Source organism: Triticum aestivum, chromosome 5D (assembly GCF_018294505.1).
Source record: "Triticum aestivum cultivar Chinese Spring chromosome 5D, IWGSC CS RefSeq v2.1, whole genome shotgun sequence".
In the NCBI taxonomy this organism is placed as follows: domain Eukaryota; kingdom Viridiplantae; phylum Streptophyta; class Magnoliopsida; order Poales; family Poaceae; genus Triticum; species Triticum aestivum.
This window is the reverse complement of record NC_057808.1, coordinates 58,018,533-58,036,779: the sequence shown is the minus strand read 5'-3', so window position 1 is coordinate 58,036,779 and position 18,247 is coordinate 58,018,533. Positions and strand designations below refer to the sequence as shown.

General features: G+C 41.9%; 1 pseudogene; it reads right to left on the bottom strand.

The window, feature by feature from the left end:
- Positions 1-1,616: 1,616 nt before the first annotated feature.
- LOC123119424 (F-box/LRR-repeat protein 14-like) lies at positions 1,617-4,573 on the bottom strand (annotated as a pseudogene).
- Positions 4,574-18,247: the final 13,674 nt, after the last annotated feature.

Below are 18,247 nucleotides of genomic sequence, written 5' to 3'. Positions count from 1 at the left end.
TGTTTCTACTGAATTATTATTTGTATGAAAACGAAAGCTACTATCTTAGCTTCGAATTTTGATTTAAACAGCATAGGCTATTGGAACTTCTGAATATCACCACCATGGGTCCACCAACACCTTGCTTGGCTAATGTGCATTTGAAGATCCTGGAACCTCACCGCTACCAATGTGTATATCAACTTAATTTAGGAAAAATATTATATGTAGAGCCACAAAAATTTGAAGCAAAAGAGCAGCAAACATCACCATTTCTGTTTCCCTAGGTCATGTTTTTTCATGTTCTTATGAAATCAAAGGTTCAAGCTCTAATATCCTTTAAAAGTAAACAATTTTGTACTTATGCCAAAGAGCTTCCCATGCACATACAAACCGAACACCCAATCACGCTAGACCAACCAACACATCTCTTTTGCAAAACAAAGAAATAACCAAACCTGATGAGAAATACAGAATTCCTCTATCAAGCAATGATAACCAATTAGGCAATGACGAAAGGGCACCATGCAGATTATGGCCAACAGCTCCGGTACCTGGAGCTGTTGGTCAGGACTACCCACCACGGGCATAGCACATTGAGCTTGACGCCGATGCGGCATATCTTGTAAGGATGTGGGCATGACCAGCAACGCACTGTCACAATCTGCAGCACAGAAATTAATCAGGTCCATGCGACTGACATGGTCAGCACTCACGTACGTGGGACACCAGACAACAAACACCCATATCCAATGCATAATCAGTGTATACCTCATAAACCCTGAAATATATCGTTGCTGACATTTGCTTCATTATAGTGGGTATCATGCAAATCAAAGCTGACGCTCAATCCAGCCCAAAGAGTGAAACTGAAGACTTGAACCCCCCCCCCCCCCCCCCCCTTCAGACCCCCGCGTCGCCTCCCTGGCGGCTCGGGGGGAGAAACCCTAGCCACCGCAGCTTCCTTCCTAACTCCTCTTTCTTGTCGCGCCGCCGCCGGAGGGCACCCCACCTACAGTGTATTTAACTCAGCATCATTACATGCATCATGAACTTAATTTGCGTACTGTTATATTTCAGTATTGTAGATGTTGACATTTTTCCATATAAATAAAAGAATTCAGAACCTTTGAGTGGTGTGTTAGATTTACAATTTCAGGATCTTTGTACGACACAAACACATGAATCTCGATATCTCATCCCTCAAATGGCGTCTTAATTTCTGCTATTGTCATACACTCACCATATATCCTATTGATAGATAAACCCCCTCAAAAAGGCAAGAACATGATGAATGCCTACCTACCTGTAATTAGCACACAGCTATGCTATAGGCCTTCAGTACTTTCAGTTGTTCCTCAACATCAGGTCATTTTGGAATCTAAACACCCACAATTATGCTAATAGTAACTAGCACTATTCTTTTGATAATCAATCAAAGACATGCTCCAATTGGGTCGATATCAACAAAACAAGCATGTCGCCTTTGTACATGTCCATCGAAACTTGGACATAATATTATTACTACAATGATCCATACCAAAATTGCCACGCGAACATTATATATATATATATATATATATATATATATATATATATATATATATATATATATATATATATATCTTCAAAATCACTTCCGCAATAAAAAGGAGTTCATGACATTTGCTTAAATAATACAAATAAGTACACCAAACTGTCATATAGTGCCCCCCACAGCAAAAACTGGGAACCTTGGGGCCTACTTATGCCGGTTTCGATACGGCTACAGAGAGTAGGAATTAAGCAAGCAGAATTACGGTTCATAGTAATACACAAGTGGTGCCTACTACAGTACTAAAGTTTCATTCACCATTCACCAGATGCCATCCAAAGATCATCATTAGACTGTCATACAGAATCATATAGTAAAGGTAGAAGGCAATAGAAAGTCCAGACAAGTGAATCTAGGTCGGATGATGCAGAGCCTTGTGCAATGATGCACACTGAACAACTTAATGGCTTCAGCAGCAAATTCATACTGAAAATTTTGGAGACCACTTCATCAATAGATGCCAAGACCAATTCTCTTCATAAGGGCATCTGAAGAGTCCTTGGAGTAGTGAACTGACTTGGCAACACCCTGCGCAGCTTGCGGAGAGACCTCACCGCAATACTCAATGACCAAAGACTCTAACTTATGTGCACGCCCCAGTTCAGCCACTCCAACATCAGTAATGTGATGACACACCCGAAGTGTAAGATTGCTCAAGCATGGGGTGTGTGCAATGAAGCGCATCCCAGCATCAGTTACCGCATGACACAATATAAGCTCGAGTGTCTCCAGATGTGGTGAGGATGACAGGGCCTTCATCCCCTCGTCATCAAAGAAGTTGGCGTTGTTGAGCACGAGAACATGAATCGGGCAGGACTGAATGAGCACCAGAAAACCCTGCTGTGTGAATCCTATTTCTGATGGCCAGTCAGGGGAACATCCTGTAAAGCTGAGGTCTACCATCTGAAGCATACGACAGTTGAGGGCTAGAGCGTAAAGGCTGGCATCAGTAAATGACGTCCTGGTTTCACAATAGCTGACATCACTAGAGTAGCGCTGCAGGTTGAGCCTAAGTAAGATGCTTTTAAGGTTGCTGCAGCTCCGAGACAATGCAATCATGTCATTGTCATTTAGGGCATGAACATACTCAAGGCAAAGCTTCTCCAATGCTTTACACTTCCCTAGGAGAACACGAACTCCTACTTCGGGCCAAGTTTTAATATGCGCCAACCTTAAATCCTTCAAGCTCTCACAGCAGAAATCATATGCATCCATGCTGTGAGCATCGTACAAGGAGTCATAGACCACATCACCTGGAAGACAATCAAATCTTTCTCTTTTCCTCTCAAACTCAAAACTTCTGGAGCTTCATCCATCCAGAACCAAACTTTAGGAAGTCATGATGATTGATTCCTTTGCAATTCTTCACCACAAGCTCTTGTAACGATCCATGCCTACCAAAGTATTCCAGCCACTCTACATTGTCGATGTTCTCGCAATCAGTAAGGTGGAGAGCAGATAGATTTGTGCAACCAACTGCAACCGACAAAAGCCCAACTGACGTTATTTCTGGTGCGGAGTTGAGCCTGAGAGACACCAATGTCTTGCAATAAGCTAAACAAGCAAGCCCAGAGTCATCGATGCATGAGCAGAAGCTTAAGGTGAGGTCAATCAGCGAGGAACAGTGAGATGAAAACACAGAGAGGCCTTTGTTGTCCAGCTGCTTTCCATGTCCAGGTATCCAGCCAGAGTAATCGATTTCCACTTTCCGCAGATTTGGGAACCGGGCGCACAATGATGCCAGTGCTTTTGTAGCAGTGCAAACACCGGAACCAACACGGATAGCACCCCTTTGACCCCCCTCTATCTTGCAGAGCTGCTTTGACACAAGGGTAACAGACTTGAGATCACTTGTCCTGGTGATCCTCTTGAGAATCTCTGTCAGCAGAGCCTCTGGTAGGTCCTCCATCGAACAAATTCAGCTGTAGCAATAAGGTAATATATCGAGGTTCAGAAAACAACCAAAGAGCTGGACTCAAACTTATGATATATCAGAATAAATAATGCATGTGAAGATAAATGGGGATCACACTGGCGACAGACACTCATTACGAAGAATATAATGATGAAGTTTGAGCATTTTCTGTATCCATCCAAAACTTAATTGTGTGTTCTTCATAAGCATGGAGATTTATTAATGTAGCTAGCTAGCACCTTATCTGTCTCCAGATTGTTAGAAAGAAAAAAACGAGGCTACAGGTGGGCCACATCATCAAATCAAACTAGCTACCATCATAATTAAGTAGCAAGCAGAGCCTGAATAATGAACTAAGAGAATACAATGAAACGAGCTAGAATTGACGCAAGGAATTCCGCAAGAAGACCCACGTGCTGAATCTGAACCAACTTTTATTTTTATTTTTGGTTAACTTAAACTTATTTGGAGGCAGCTAGCTAATTAATAGTAACATGAAAAGCAGAGCATGCAAATTAGTTAGTAGTGCTTGTAGCTCTTGGTTGGGCAAGAAAGGAAGTAGGGAAATCAATCATTTGCCGCAGCCGATGAGTTGACAGGGTGCACTTATTATTAACAGATAACACCAATCTAGTATCTGTTCAACTAGAAATACTACACTACTATTTGCTGCAACCCTAGGCAAAAAGCTTACTTTCTTTTCTACAATTGCTACCTAGGAAGAGAATGGCTTTACAGGATTAGTTAACTAAGTTTTTGGATGATATATACTACCAGTTTGGTTTCCCCTATCAAGAAAAGGAAAGCGAATTAAAAAAAAAACGTCTACATGTCGAACCAGGGAAGGGGAACCAACGCAACGAACGATCAGGGAGGGGTCTCTTAGGAGATACAAACCGTAGGAGAGGAGGGTACCCCCGCCGCCGCCTGGTCCGCAGCGGAGGAGAGGAGAGGAGAGTACCGCCGCTTCTTTGATTCGATTCGGAGGAGAGGAGAGGAGAGTGTAGAGTGTGAACCCTAGTTTTTTTTTTTTTTGAGAGAAGTGTGAACCCTAGCTAGTCTCGCATTTCGTCTGTGTATTTTCCAGCGGAGCGGAGGAGAGATGGATGTGGGGCAGGCCCATCGCTCACATGGGCTTCCCACACCCGGGAATGGCTGCGGGCCACCACGCGCTATTTTTGGCCTTCTAGACATTTTGTTTTGTGTTCTAAAAAAAAGACATTTTGTTTTGTTTTGAAAAACACAGAAACATCTAAAAGTAAGAAGTTCTCAAAACAATCTAAAAGTAAGAAAAAACATAGAAAAATATATAAAATGTTCATATAATCGTTTAAATAAATAATTAAGATGTTAACGCATTGTAAAATATGTCCATGTCCACGAAAACAATTTTTCCTCTAGTACTCATTAAAATGTCTAGCAGTTTCTTTAATGGTCCTGTATGCAAAAAAGAAATGTTCATGTGTGATGTGAAAATGTTCACATGTATCAAAATAAAATAAATGTTTGCGTTTACGAAAAACTGGACATGTATTGGCATAAATGCACTTGCATGTAAAAATAAATGTTCATGACCCTAAAAAAAATCCAAAAAAATGTTCATGTACATCCATAAGAGTGTTTCGGAAGGATTCTTACATTGATGGAAATGTTCATATATCTTAAAGAGATGTTCATGCTTTGCACGTGTTCAAAAAGAAGTGCTCATGTATCTCATGCGAATTCTCATTATTTACCTAAAAGATAATAACACGAAAAGTAAACATAATATAAAAAGGATGGAAAACAAAAGTTAAGATGAGTAAAAGAGAATAGGAATATAAAAATAATAATAATAAAGGATAAGGAAAAAGGAAAAAAATAAAACGGACATCGTTATTGCGCCACGACCCGTGCATTGCTGAAATGACCCATATGTCGGTACTAAAACCGGCTGATCTTGGGTAGGGGGTCCCGAAATGTGGATCTGAGAGCGGTGGGTAACAAGAGACTAGGGGGATGATGTTTACCCAGGTTGGGACCCTCTCAAAGAGGTAGAACCCTACGACCTGTTTTGATTGTATTGATGTGATAGGGTATCGAGTACAGGATGATCTACCTCGAGATCGTATATTATGTTCTAAACCCTAAGGCGAGTAATTGTTGTTGTTTCTCTATGGATTAAACCCCTCGGTTTATATAGACACCAAGGGTATCTGGGATTACATATGGGCAATTGCCAACTAGGAATAAACATGCCGACTATTAGAGTTGTCCCTGAAGTATACACCAAGTCTTCGGTGGTGTCCATCTTGATCACGCCAGGTTCACGGCTTCGGCTATCCTCCAGGCAGTGATTGGTGGGCCTCGGTTTAGTCCATTGGTGGTAGATCCTATGGGCTAGTACCCCCTAGTCCGGGACACCCTCACCATATATCATATAGAGAAAGAAAATAGGTGTTATAAAATAGTTGAGGAATTGGTTTCACTAGTGCTGAAATGCCTACTAGCGTCGTTCGTAAAACATAGTTAGTGGCGTTGTAGGCCAATCCCGCTAGTATGATGCCAGTGGTAAGGTGTAACCAGTGGCGTCTGTTGCCGATGTCGATCGTATGACATCAGTGGTAAGGTGTCACCAGTGGCATCGGTTGTCGGCGCCGCTAGTATGACACCAGTGGTAAGGTGTCACTAGTGCGGTCGCTTGCCGACGCCGTTAGTAGAATAACATTAGTGGCGTCGCGCCCAAAATACGTGATAACCCACATGTATAGGGGATCGCGACAGTCTTTGAGGATAGTATTTCACCCAAATTTATTAATTCGCACTAGTACAGCGAGGTGCTATACAAACGGTTTTTAACCCCTTTCCGCCGACGGTATTTGGAACCGTCGCCAAGTAAGTGTGGGCGATAGGGGGTCCTTCTCACACAACCCAGAAACCGTCGGCGATATGCCCTCCTGGCACACACGCTGGGCAAAATGAGGTCGTGTGCGACCAGCGAGCGCTCAAATATGGAAATACGTACAGTAGAGCTCAAAAAATACAATTATACAGGCGAAATCATTTTCGGTCGCAAGTACATCTCACACAGTCAGTCACCGCTAAACGTTTCCGTTCGTATATACATCCCACACAGTCGCTCCAAGAAAAACGTTTCTGTTCGCAAGTACATCACACACAATTTTCCCCGTTAAATCGTTTGAGATAGCGTTTCCATTGCACACGGTATTAACAATTTTATCGTTTGCGTTATTGAATGCATCACACACGGTGCGTAGAAGAAACTATGTGTCAAGGGCTGTCCATCACACACAGTTTTTATGTGGTAAACGTTTGCGCCAGATGGCCTAACGCAAACAGTTTTCAAGAGGATGTTGATACGTCTCCAACGTATCTATAATTTTTGATTGTTCCATGCTATTATATTATCTGTTTTGGATGTTTATGGGCTTTATTATGCACTTTTATTATTATTTTTGGGACCAACCTATTAACCCAGAGCCCAGTGCCAGTTTCTGTTTTTCGCTTATTTTAGTGTTTCGCAGAAAAAGAATATCAAACGGAGTCCAAACGGAATGAAACCTTCGGGAAAGTTATTTTTGGAACGGAAGCAATCCAGGGGACTTGGAGTGCACGTCAGGGAATCAACAAGGAAGGCACGAGGCAGGGGGGTGCGCCCACCCCCCTGGGCGTGCTCTCCACCCTCGTGGCTCCCCTGACGTATTTCTTCCTCCTATATATACCAATATACCCTAAAACCTTTGGGAAACAGAATAGATCGGGAGTTCCGCCGCCGCAAGCCTCTGTAGCCACCAAAAACCAATCGGGACCCTGTTCCGGCACCCTGCCGGAGGGGGGATCCCTCACCGGTGGCCATCTTCATCATCCCGGCGATCTCCATGATGAGGAGGGAGTAGTTCACCCTCGGGGCTGAGGGTATGTACCAGTAGCTGTGTGTTTGATCTCTCTCTCTCTCTCTCGTGTTCTTGAGGTGATACGATCTTGATGTATCGCGAGCTTTGCTACTATAGTTGGATCTTTTGATGTTTCTCCCCCTCTACTCTCTTGTAATGGATTGAGTTTCCCCTTTGAAGTTATCTTATCGGATTGAGTCTTTTAATGATTTGAGAACACTTGATGTATGTCTTGCGTGGGATACCCGTGGTGACAATGGGGTATTCTATTGATCCACTTGATGTATGTTTTGGTGATCAACTTGCGGGTTCCGCCCATGAACCTATGCATAGGGGTTGGCACACGTTTTCGTCTTGACTCTCCGGTAGAAACTTTGGGGCACTCTTTGAGGTTCTATGTGTTGGTTGAATAGATGAATCTGAGATTGTGTGATGCATATCGTATAATCATTCCCACGGATACTTGAGGTGACATTGGAGTATCTAGGTGACATTAGGGTTTTGGTTGATGTGTGTCTTAAGGTGTTATTCTACTACGAACTCTAGGGCTGTTTGTGACACTTATAGGAATAGCCCAATGGATTGGTCGGAAAGAATAACTTTGAGGTGGTTTCGTACCCTACCATAATCTCTTCGTTTGTTCTCCGCTATTAGTGACTTTGGAGTGACTCTTTGTTGCATGTTGAGGGATAGTTATATGATCCAATTGTGTTATTATTGTTGAGAGAACTTGCACTAGTGAAAGTATGAACCCTAGGCCTTGTTTCCTACCATTGCAATACCGTTTACGCTCACTTTTACCATTAGTTACCTTGCTGTTTTTATATTTTCAGATTACAAAAACCTATATCTACCATCCATATTGCACTTGTATCACCATCTCTTCGCCGAACTAGTGCACCTATATAATTTACCATTGTATTGGGTGTCTTGGGGACACAAGAGACTCTTTGTTATTTGATTGCAGGGTTGTTTGAGAAAGACCATCTTCAACCTACGCCTCCCACGGATTGATAAACCTTAGGTCATCCACTTGAGGGAAATTTGCTACTGTCCTACAAACCTCTGCACTTGGAGGCCCAACAACGTCTACAAGGAGAAGGTTGCGTAGTAGACATCAAGCCATTTTCTGGCGCCGTTGCCGGGGAGGCTAGGTAAGCGACACTCACACCCCGTCAACTAAGCCCTTTTCTGGCGCCGTTGCCGGGGAGGTGAGTGCTTGAATGTATATCTTTAGATCTTGCAATCGAATCTTTTTGTTTCTTGTTTTATCACTAGTTTAGTTTATAAAAGAAAATTACAAAAAAATGGAATTGAGTTTGTCTCATACACTTCATCTTTTTAATATCTTTCTTGAGAATGATGGAAAGGAAAATTGTGCTCAAGTGCTAGGAGAAGAAATATATAGAATGTTTGGCACTAAATCTTTGTATGATGAGCATGATTGCAATGTTGTTAGTATGAATTCCTTGAATACCCATGATGCTAATGATATGCAAAGCCACAAGCTTGGGGAAGCTATGTTTGATGAAGATGATATTTTTTTGTTCCCCAAGTTTTGATGAGCAAATTTATTATGATGAAAGCATGCCTCCTATTTATGATGATTATTGTGATGACACGTATGCTATAAAGAATAATGATAACCATGAAACTTGTCATGTTGATTTCAATTTTTGAATCCCATGATAGTTATTTTGTTGAGTTTGCTCCCACTACTATTCCGAATGAGAAGAATTTTGCTTATGTGAAGAGTAGTAAAATTTCTATGCAAGTAGATCATGAAAAGAATGCTTTAGGTGCTGGTTATATTGTTGAATTCACTCATGATGCTACTGAAAATTATTATGAGGGAGGAATGTATGCTTGTAGGAATTGCAATAATATCAAGTTTCCTCTCTATGTGCTTAAAATTTTGAAGTTATGCTTGTTTTGCCTTCCTATGCTAGTTGATTATTGTTCCCATAAGTTGTTTGCTCACAAAATCCCTATGCATAGGAAGTGGGTTAGACTTAAATGTGCTAGTCATATTCTTCATGATGCTCTCTTTATGTTTCAATTCTTATCTTTTATGTGAGCATCATTGAAATCATCATGCCTAGCTAGGGGCGTTAAACGTTAGCGCTTGTTTGGAGGCAACCCAATTTTATTTTAGTTTCTTGCTTTTTTTATTCTGCTTAGTAATAAATAAATCATCTAGCCTCTGTTTAGATGTGTTTTTGTGTTTTAATTAGTGTTTATGCCAAGTAAAACTTATAGGATCTTCTTGGATGATAGTTATTTGATCTTGCTGAAAATTCCAGAAACTTTCCGCTCACGAAAACAATTGTTTAAAATCACCAGAACGTGATAAAATACTGATTCTAATTGCAGCAGATCAATAATAAAATTATCTAGGCCGTCCTATTTTGGTAGAATTTGTTGAGTTCCAGAAATTTGCCTTAGTTACAGATTACTACAGACTGTTCTGTTTTTGACAGATTCTGTTTTTCGTGTGTTGTTTGCTTATTTTGATGACTCTATGGCTAGTAAAATAGTTTATAAACCATAGAGAAGTTGGAATACAGTAGGTTTAACACCAATACAAATAAAGAATGAGTTCATTACAGTACCTTGAAGTGGTGTTTTGTTTTCTTTCGCTAACGGAGCTCACGAGATTTTCTGTTAAGTTTTGTGTTGTGAAGTTTTCAAGTTTTGGGTAAAGATTCGATGGACTATGGAATAAGGAGTGGCAAGAGCCTAAGCTTGGGGATGCCCAAGGCACCCCAAGGTGATATTCAAGGATAACCAAGCGTCTAAGCTTGGGGATGCCCCGGATGGCATCCCCTCTTTCATCTTCGTTCACCGGTAACTTTACTTGGAGCTATATTTTTATTCACCACATGATATATGTTTTTCTTGGAGCGTCATTTTATTTTCTTTAGCTTTGCTTGCTGTTTGAATAAAATACCAAGATCTGAAATTCTTAAATGAGAGAGAGTCTTGACATAGCTACATAATTATTTAACTACTCATTGATCTTCACTCATATCTTTTTGGAGTAGTTTGTCGTTTGCTCTAGTGCTTCACTTATATCTTTTAGAGCACAATGGTGGTTTTATTTTGAAGAAATAGATGAACTCTCATGCTTCACTTATATTATTTTGAGAGTCTTAAACAGCATGGTAATTTGCTTAATCCTAATATGCTAGGTATTCAAGACTAGTAAAAACTTTCTTATGAGTGTGTTGAATACTAAGAGAAGTTTGATGCTTGATGGTTGTTTTGAGATATGGAGGTAGTGATATTAAAGTTGTGCTAGTTGAGTAGTTGTGAATTTGAGAAATACTTGTGTTGAAGTTTGCAAGTCCCGTAGCATGCACGTATGGTAAACGTTATGTAACAAATTTGAAACATGAGGTGTTCTTTGATTGTCCTCCTTATGAGTGGCGGTTGGGGACGAGCGATGGTCTTTTCCTACCAACCTATCCCCCTAGGAGCATGCGCGTAGTGCTTGGTTTTTGATGACTTGTAGATTTTTGCAATAAGTATGTGAGTTCTTTATGACTAATGTTGAGCCCATGGATTATACGCACTCTTACCCTTCCATCATTGCTAGCCTCTTCGGTGCCGTGCATTGCCCTTTCTCACATTGAGAGTTGGTGCAAACTTCGCCGGTGCATCCAAACCCCGTGATATGATACGCTCTTTCACACATAAACCTCCTTATATCTTCCTCAAAACAGCCACCATACCTACCTATTATGGCATTTCCATAGCCATTCCGAGATATATTGCCATGCAACTTTCCACCGTTCCGTTTATCATGACACATTCATCATTGTCATATTGCTTTGCATGATCATGTAGTTGACATAGTATTTGTGGCAAAGCTACTGTTCATAATTCTTTCATACATGTCACTCTTGGTTCATTGCTTATCCCGGTACACCGCCGGAGGCATTCATATAGAGTCATACTTTGTTCTAGTATCGAGTTGTAAATAAATAGAAGTGTGATGATCATCATTTTCTAGAGCATTGTCCCAAGTGAGGAATATAAAAAAAAGAGAAAGGCCAAAAAAATTAAAAAAAAGAGAAGAAGGCCCAAAAAAAATGAGAGAAAAAGAGAGAAGGGACAATGTTACTATCCTTTTTACCACACTTGTGCTTCAAAGTAGCACCATAATCTTCATGATAGAGAGTCTCTTGTTTTGTCACTTCCATATACTAGTGGGAATTTTTCATTATAGAACTTGGCTTGTATATTCCACAATGGGCTTCCTCAAATGCCCTAGGTCTTCGTGAGCAAGAAAGTTGGATGCACACCCACTTAGTTTCTTTTGTTGAGCTTTTATGCATTTATAGCTCTAGTGCATCCGTTGCATGGCAATCCCTACTCCTTGCATTAACATCAATCGATGGGCATCTCCATAGCTCATTGATTAGCCGCGTTGATGTGAGAATTTCTCCTTTTTTGTCTTCTCCACATAACCCCCATCATTATATTCTATTCCACCCATAGTGCTATATCCATGGCTCACGCTCATGTATTGCGTGAAGGTTGAAAAAGTTTGAGATTACTAAAGTATGAAACAATTGCTTGGCTTGTCATCGGGGTTGTGCATGATGAGAGCATTCTTGTGTGACGAAAATGGAGCATGACTAAACTATATGATTTTGTAGGGATGAACTTTCTTTGGCCATGTTATTTTGAGAGGACATAATTGCTTAGTTAGTATGATTGAAGTATTATTATTTTTATGTCAATATTGAACTTTTATCTTGAATCTTTCGGATCTGGATATTCATACCAAAATTAAGAAGAATTACATTGAAATTATGCCAAGTAGCATTCCACATCAAAAATTTTGTTTTTATCATTTACCTACTCGTGGACGAGCAGGAATTAAGCTTGTGGATGCTGATACGTCTCCAACGTATCTATAATTTTTGATTGTTCCATGCTATTATATTATCTGTGTTTGGATGTTTATGGGCTTTATTATGCACTTTTATATTATTTTTCAGACTAACCTATTAACCCAGAGCCCAGTGCCAGTTTCTGTTTTTCCCTTGTTTCAGTGTTTCGCAGAAAAGGAATATCAAACGGAGTCCAAACGGAATGAAACCTTCGGGAAAGTTATTTTTGGAACGGAAGCAATCCAGGGGACTTGGAGTGCACGTCAGGGAATCAACAAGGAAGGCACAAGGCAGGGGGGCGCGCCCACCCCCTGGGCGCGCCCTCCACCCTCGTGGGCCCCTCGTGGCTCCCCTGACGTATTTCTTCCTCCTATATATACCAATATACCCTAAAACCTTCGGGGAACAGAATAGATCGGGAGTTCCGCCGCCGCAAGCCTCTGTAGCCACCAAAAACCAATCGGGACCCTGTTCCGGCACCCTGCCGGAGGGGGGATCCCTCACCGGTGGCCATCTTCATCATCCCGGCGATCTCCATGACGAGGAGGGAGTAGTTCACCCTCGGGGCTGAGGGTATGTACCAGTAGCTATGTGTTTGATCTCTCTCTCTCTCTCTCTCTCTCTCGTGTTCTTGAGGTGATACGATCTTGATGTATCGCGAGCTTTGCTACTATAGTTGGATCTTTTGATGTTTCTCCCCCTCTACTCTCTTGTAATGGATTGAGTTTCCCCTTTGAAGTTATCTTATCGGATTGAGCCTTTTAATGATTTGAGAACACTTGATGTATGTCTTGCGTGGGATACCCGTGGTGACAATGGGGTATTCTATTGATCCACTTGATTTATGTTTTGGTGATCAACTTGCGTGTTCCGCCCATGAACCTATGCATAGGGGTTGGCACACGTTTTCGTCTTGACTCTCCGGTAGAAACTTTGGGGCACTCTTTGAGGTTCTATGTGTTGGTTGAATAGATGAATCTGAGATTGTGTGATGCATATCGTATAATCATTCCCACGGATACTTGAGGTGACATTGGAGTATCTAGGTGACATTAGGGTTTTGGTTGATGTGTGTCTTAAGGTGTTATTCTACTACGAACTCTAGGGCTGTTTGTGACACTTATAGGAATAGCCCAATGGATTGATCGGAAAGAATAACTTTGAGGTGGTTTCGTACCCTACCATAATCTCTGCATTTGTTCTCCGCTATTGGTGACTTTGGAGTGACTCTTTGTTGCATGTTGAGGGATAGTTATATGATCCAATTGTGTTATTATTGTTGAGAGAACTTGCACTAGTGAAAGTATGAACCCTAGGCCTTGTTTCCTACCATTGCAATACCGTTTACGCTCACTTTTACCATTAGTTACATTGCTGTTTTTATATTTTCAGATTACAAAAACCTATATCTACCATCCATATTGCACTTGTATCACCATCTCTTCGCCGAACTAGTGCACCTATAAAATTTACCATTGTATTGGGTGTCTTGGGGACACAAGAGACTCTTTGTTGTTTGATTGCAGGGTTGTTTGAGAGAGACCATCTTCAACCTACACCTCCCACGGATTGATAAACCTTAGGTCATCCACTTGAGGGAAATTTGCTACTGTCCTACAAACCTCTGCACTTGGAGGCCCAACAACGTCTACAAGGAGAAGGTTGCGTAGTAGACATCAGATGTCGTGTGTGATTGTTCGTTAATCTAACACGGTTTATTCCTAGAAACTGTGTGCATTATTGAATGCATCGCACACGGTGTTTTCTCAATAACCGTTTGCAATAGAAAAACCCAATTAGCAGGCTAATTATCCGATTATTAATAATCCATTTATTAATCTAATTGACATTTCATATTAAGCACACAATATATTTCATTTTCATAATTGAAATACATCAGAGTACAACATCATATAGCTTCAGCACTCAGCTACCCCATTACACAACTACACCAGCACCAAGTTTCACATGCAACATCTATAAACTTTCGAAATTAGCATCATAGACGGTACATAGACAGATGTATCTCATCTGGAAAACTGAAGCAGAAGGCGAATATTGAGCCTCATTGATGTTGAAGGTCTTTGTAACTTTAGGCCAGTGCTTGTGGATGATTGACCATCCATCCTTCGTCCTCTTCAGGAACACTTCAATATTGAACCGTGGGTGTTGTATGAATACCTTCCTTGCCTCCTGACCATACAGGTGGTTTGAGAGGTAATCATCAGTGAACTGCTTTGGAAAGGCCTGAAAACAAGGATGTGCATAAATATCTTCTCTATATTGGAAATGGGGCAAAGGAATAAAAAAGGCAAGGTATAATAGTTAGTACCATCTTGTAGTGAACTGATGTCTTCTTCATTGTGCAGACAAAGATCTTGTTGTTTTTTGTCGCTAATTTCTTTATCCTAACAATCTTTCTGAGTTTCTTGACTTGGTTGATATTCATGGACAACTCATTTCCCCATATGCAAAAAGGATCAAACAGTGGGTCAAAACCTCTGACAGCAGGACCTACATGTGCAAGACCAAATTGTTAAAAACCTAAATATTAGAATGGTTCCTGCAATTGCACAATAATGTGCTATTAGGCAACGAACCATGCACGTGCTAACCTCGATTGTAAACCTCAGTGCTTCCCATTGTTTCCCTGCAACACATATAAGGTAGTTAGTCATCAGGTTAAGTAAGGGTTCGCATGCTATCATTAAAATATGTTGATGAAAAACAAGCACATTGCAGATTCATCAGCAAGCCACATGGAAAACCCATTTATCCAAACCAAACATGATTAAGAACTAGGAAATATAGCACTTGTATATGTTTCTCATGTATTAAGTGCAGCCAATATCAATTTATTTCTCACATGGTATACAATAACAGAATGCAGCCACAAAAATTGGACATCGCATTGCAGAATTGAACCATGCAGTTAAGTAAACACCACAACAAATGAACTAAATATTAACTGAGCACCACATTGCACAATATACCATACTCCTAAGAGAAGATCAGACAGTTAACCAAACCAAGCATGCTTAACAACTTGGAAATATAGCAATTGTATTTGTTTCTCATGTATTTACTACATCCAAATTCAATTTATTCCTCACATGGTATACAATAATAGAATGCACCCATAACTATTGAACATCGTAGTGCAGAATTGAACCAAATAGTTAACTAAACACCACAACAGATGAACCAAACGTTAACTGAGCACCACATTGCACAATGTATAACCAAACCAAGCATGCTTGACAACTTGGAAATATAGCAATTGTATTCGTTTCTCATGTATTTTGTAAAGATAAATTTGATTTATTTCTCACATGGAAGACAATACAAAATTGCAGCCTGAAGAATTAAACATCACATTTGCAGAATTGAACCAAACAGTTAAATGAAGACGACAACTAAAAGTGAGCACCACACTGCACGACATATAGAACATATACACTAGAGCAACAGATTGCACGGTAAAATTAGATAGCACAATTAACTAGAATTTGTGAAGGAAAGGCAGGAGCAGCACACGCAACGGGTAAACCGAGCATGCCTAACCGGCGTAGCTAGCAAATGGCAAGGTGCTCCTCCAAGATCTGGGGGTCGGCACGAATGGCAGCCATCGCGACCTCATCTGCTCGTGCGGCCGCGATTTGCTTCTCCGCTGCCAAATGCTCCTTGAGATCCTGGCTATACTGCGTGCACCATGGCTTAGGGCAGCGCCAATTTGGTGGAGGGGTCGGTGATTTCGGTGGAAGGTGTCGCGCTCGCGACGGCGGTCGGGGCATGTGGGATGTGGAAGGAGGAGGAGGATGGGGGTCGAGTGTGGATTACCTGCCTGGATAGGCGAGGCCGAGCAGCGCGAAAGAGGGTCGCCGGCGAGGAGGCGGCGCTGCAAGCAAGGAGTGAAAGTTTCAACTTGGAAAGGAAGGCGGAAAACAGGGGATATGTAGCTTTTGGTAAGGGGGAGGGGGCGAGGGGATAGATATTTCCGCGGAAGCCAAAAATTTGGATCGCTTCAGCCAAAAAACTGGCGCCAAAGTGTCATCAGACACGGTCCCTTATTCAGAACTGTGTATGATATGTGAACATCATAAACGATTCAGATAGCTTAACCCGTGTGTGATGAGTTTGAACGTCAAATTTTTTGGTTCAAATTTCCATGGTTACATTGGTCATCCACGTCATTGCATAATTAGGGTACACAAAGGAGACTACAGCACACCAACACTTCTTAATCGAGCAAGTTCAGCAATTAAACAGAGCTAGCTGACCTAAACATTACTCCAACAAATTAAAGACCGATGCTATTAATTAAACAAAACAAAGAGTACTACTACGGCTGGTGCTCGATGATATCCGCCGCCGCCTCCATGTCCAGCTCGCGCCCGACAGTCTCCTGGGGAAGGGGCTCCATGGCATCAATCACACCATACTCGGCAAGCATCTCGCCATCCGCGTCCGCCATATCTTTGGAATAGGCCGCCATGAGGTGGGCGTGGGCGGCCGTAATCTAGGCTTTGGCGGGCTCCGTCGTGGCAAGGTATGCCGCGCAGGAACGGATGGCTGCTCGAACTCTCTCGGCGATTGCCAACTCTTCGGCCGTGGGTTGTCGACCGTTGTCGGAGAAGCTTCCTTCGATTTGTGCGGTGACCGCCATGAGCTGGGCGTGGATGGCCTCGACATGGTGGTGGGCGGCCTCCATCAGGGCTAAGGCCGCCGCTGCGGAACGGACAGCTGTTGTGCCGCTCTCGCCAGTTGCTATCCCCGAGGCAGATGCTGTCGCTGCCGCCTGAGAAGCAACAACGGCCGTTTGGGCTGCCTTGGCCGCCCGGACACCGATAGCGGTCGCCCTCACGAAGCTCGTTAGCACGCGCCTGGCGGCTACGGCCGCGCTCTCGCCGGAGTGGGCCGCCGAAGTTGCCCTCACGACGCTGGTCCACGTCCCCATCTTTCACCGGCGACGATTGAACAGTGAAATGATATTTGGGGAGTGAGCTAGTGTGCTTGACACCCCGGCTGTGGATTGTAGCCGACGCACCTTCTCGCGCAAGCCATAGGCGTACTATACAAGGACGGTGCTCCAAGATATTTTGTGCTGCATCTCACATGGTTGGCGATAATAAACTGTGTGCAATCTACTTGATTTTTCGTTTTGATTTGAATTACGTAATGGGGTCACAGTTGCAAAGGATGGTGTTTGAATTGCTAGAACTTTTATCTGCAGTGAACATGCAACTATAGGTGTGTCGTCAAAAAAATTGAAATTATTCAGGGTTCGTTTGGACGTTTTTATACATTAACTTGGTTTTGTAGGCATTTCAGGTGCATAATTAAATTTGAACTACATGCACATGCTCTAGTGCATATAAAGTGGTTGAAAAATCAAATATGTGTCCTTGGTTGCATGCTTAGGTCGCATGCAAGAAATGGGATGAATGTCAAACACCCATCCACCGTCACTCGGCCGCAAACATTGTGATACTTGGTTTTTAAATTCTAGTAAATCCAAAACTCGTCTGAAATTCATGAAACTTGGCATGCTATCATGGAGCGGCATCAAAATGCCGTGGTAAAAAAATTGTCCCATTTGGGGCAGGTTTGGGTATAAGCTTCTCCCAAACCAGAGCTTCTCACAACAAGCGTGATGGTTTCGGTAGGGAACGTGCCACCTTTGGGGACGAAACGATATCCGTTGCCTCTTATTGCTTCCAAAAAATTTCTAGTGTCAACATAGAACAACAGGAGTGTTGTGTTTAATTTTGGAATCTTTCGGGGTTCGTTTGGACATTTTATACATTAACTGGGTTTTCTAGGCATTTTATGTGCACAATTCAAATTTGAACTACATGCACATGCTCCAGTGCATATAAATTGGTTGAAAAATCAAATTTGTGTCCTTCGGTGCATGCTTAGGTCCCATGCAAGAAATGGGAATGAATTTCAAACACCCTACCAC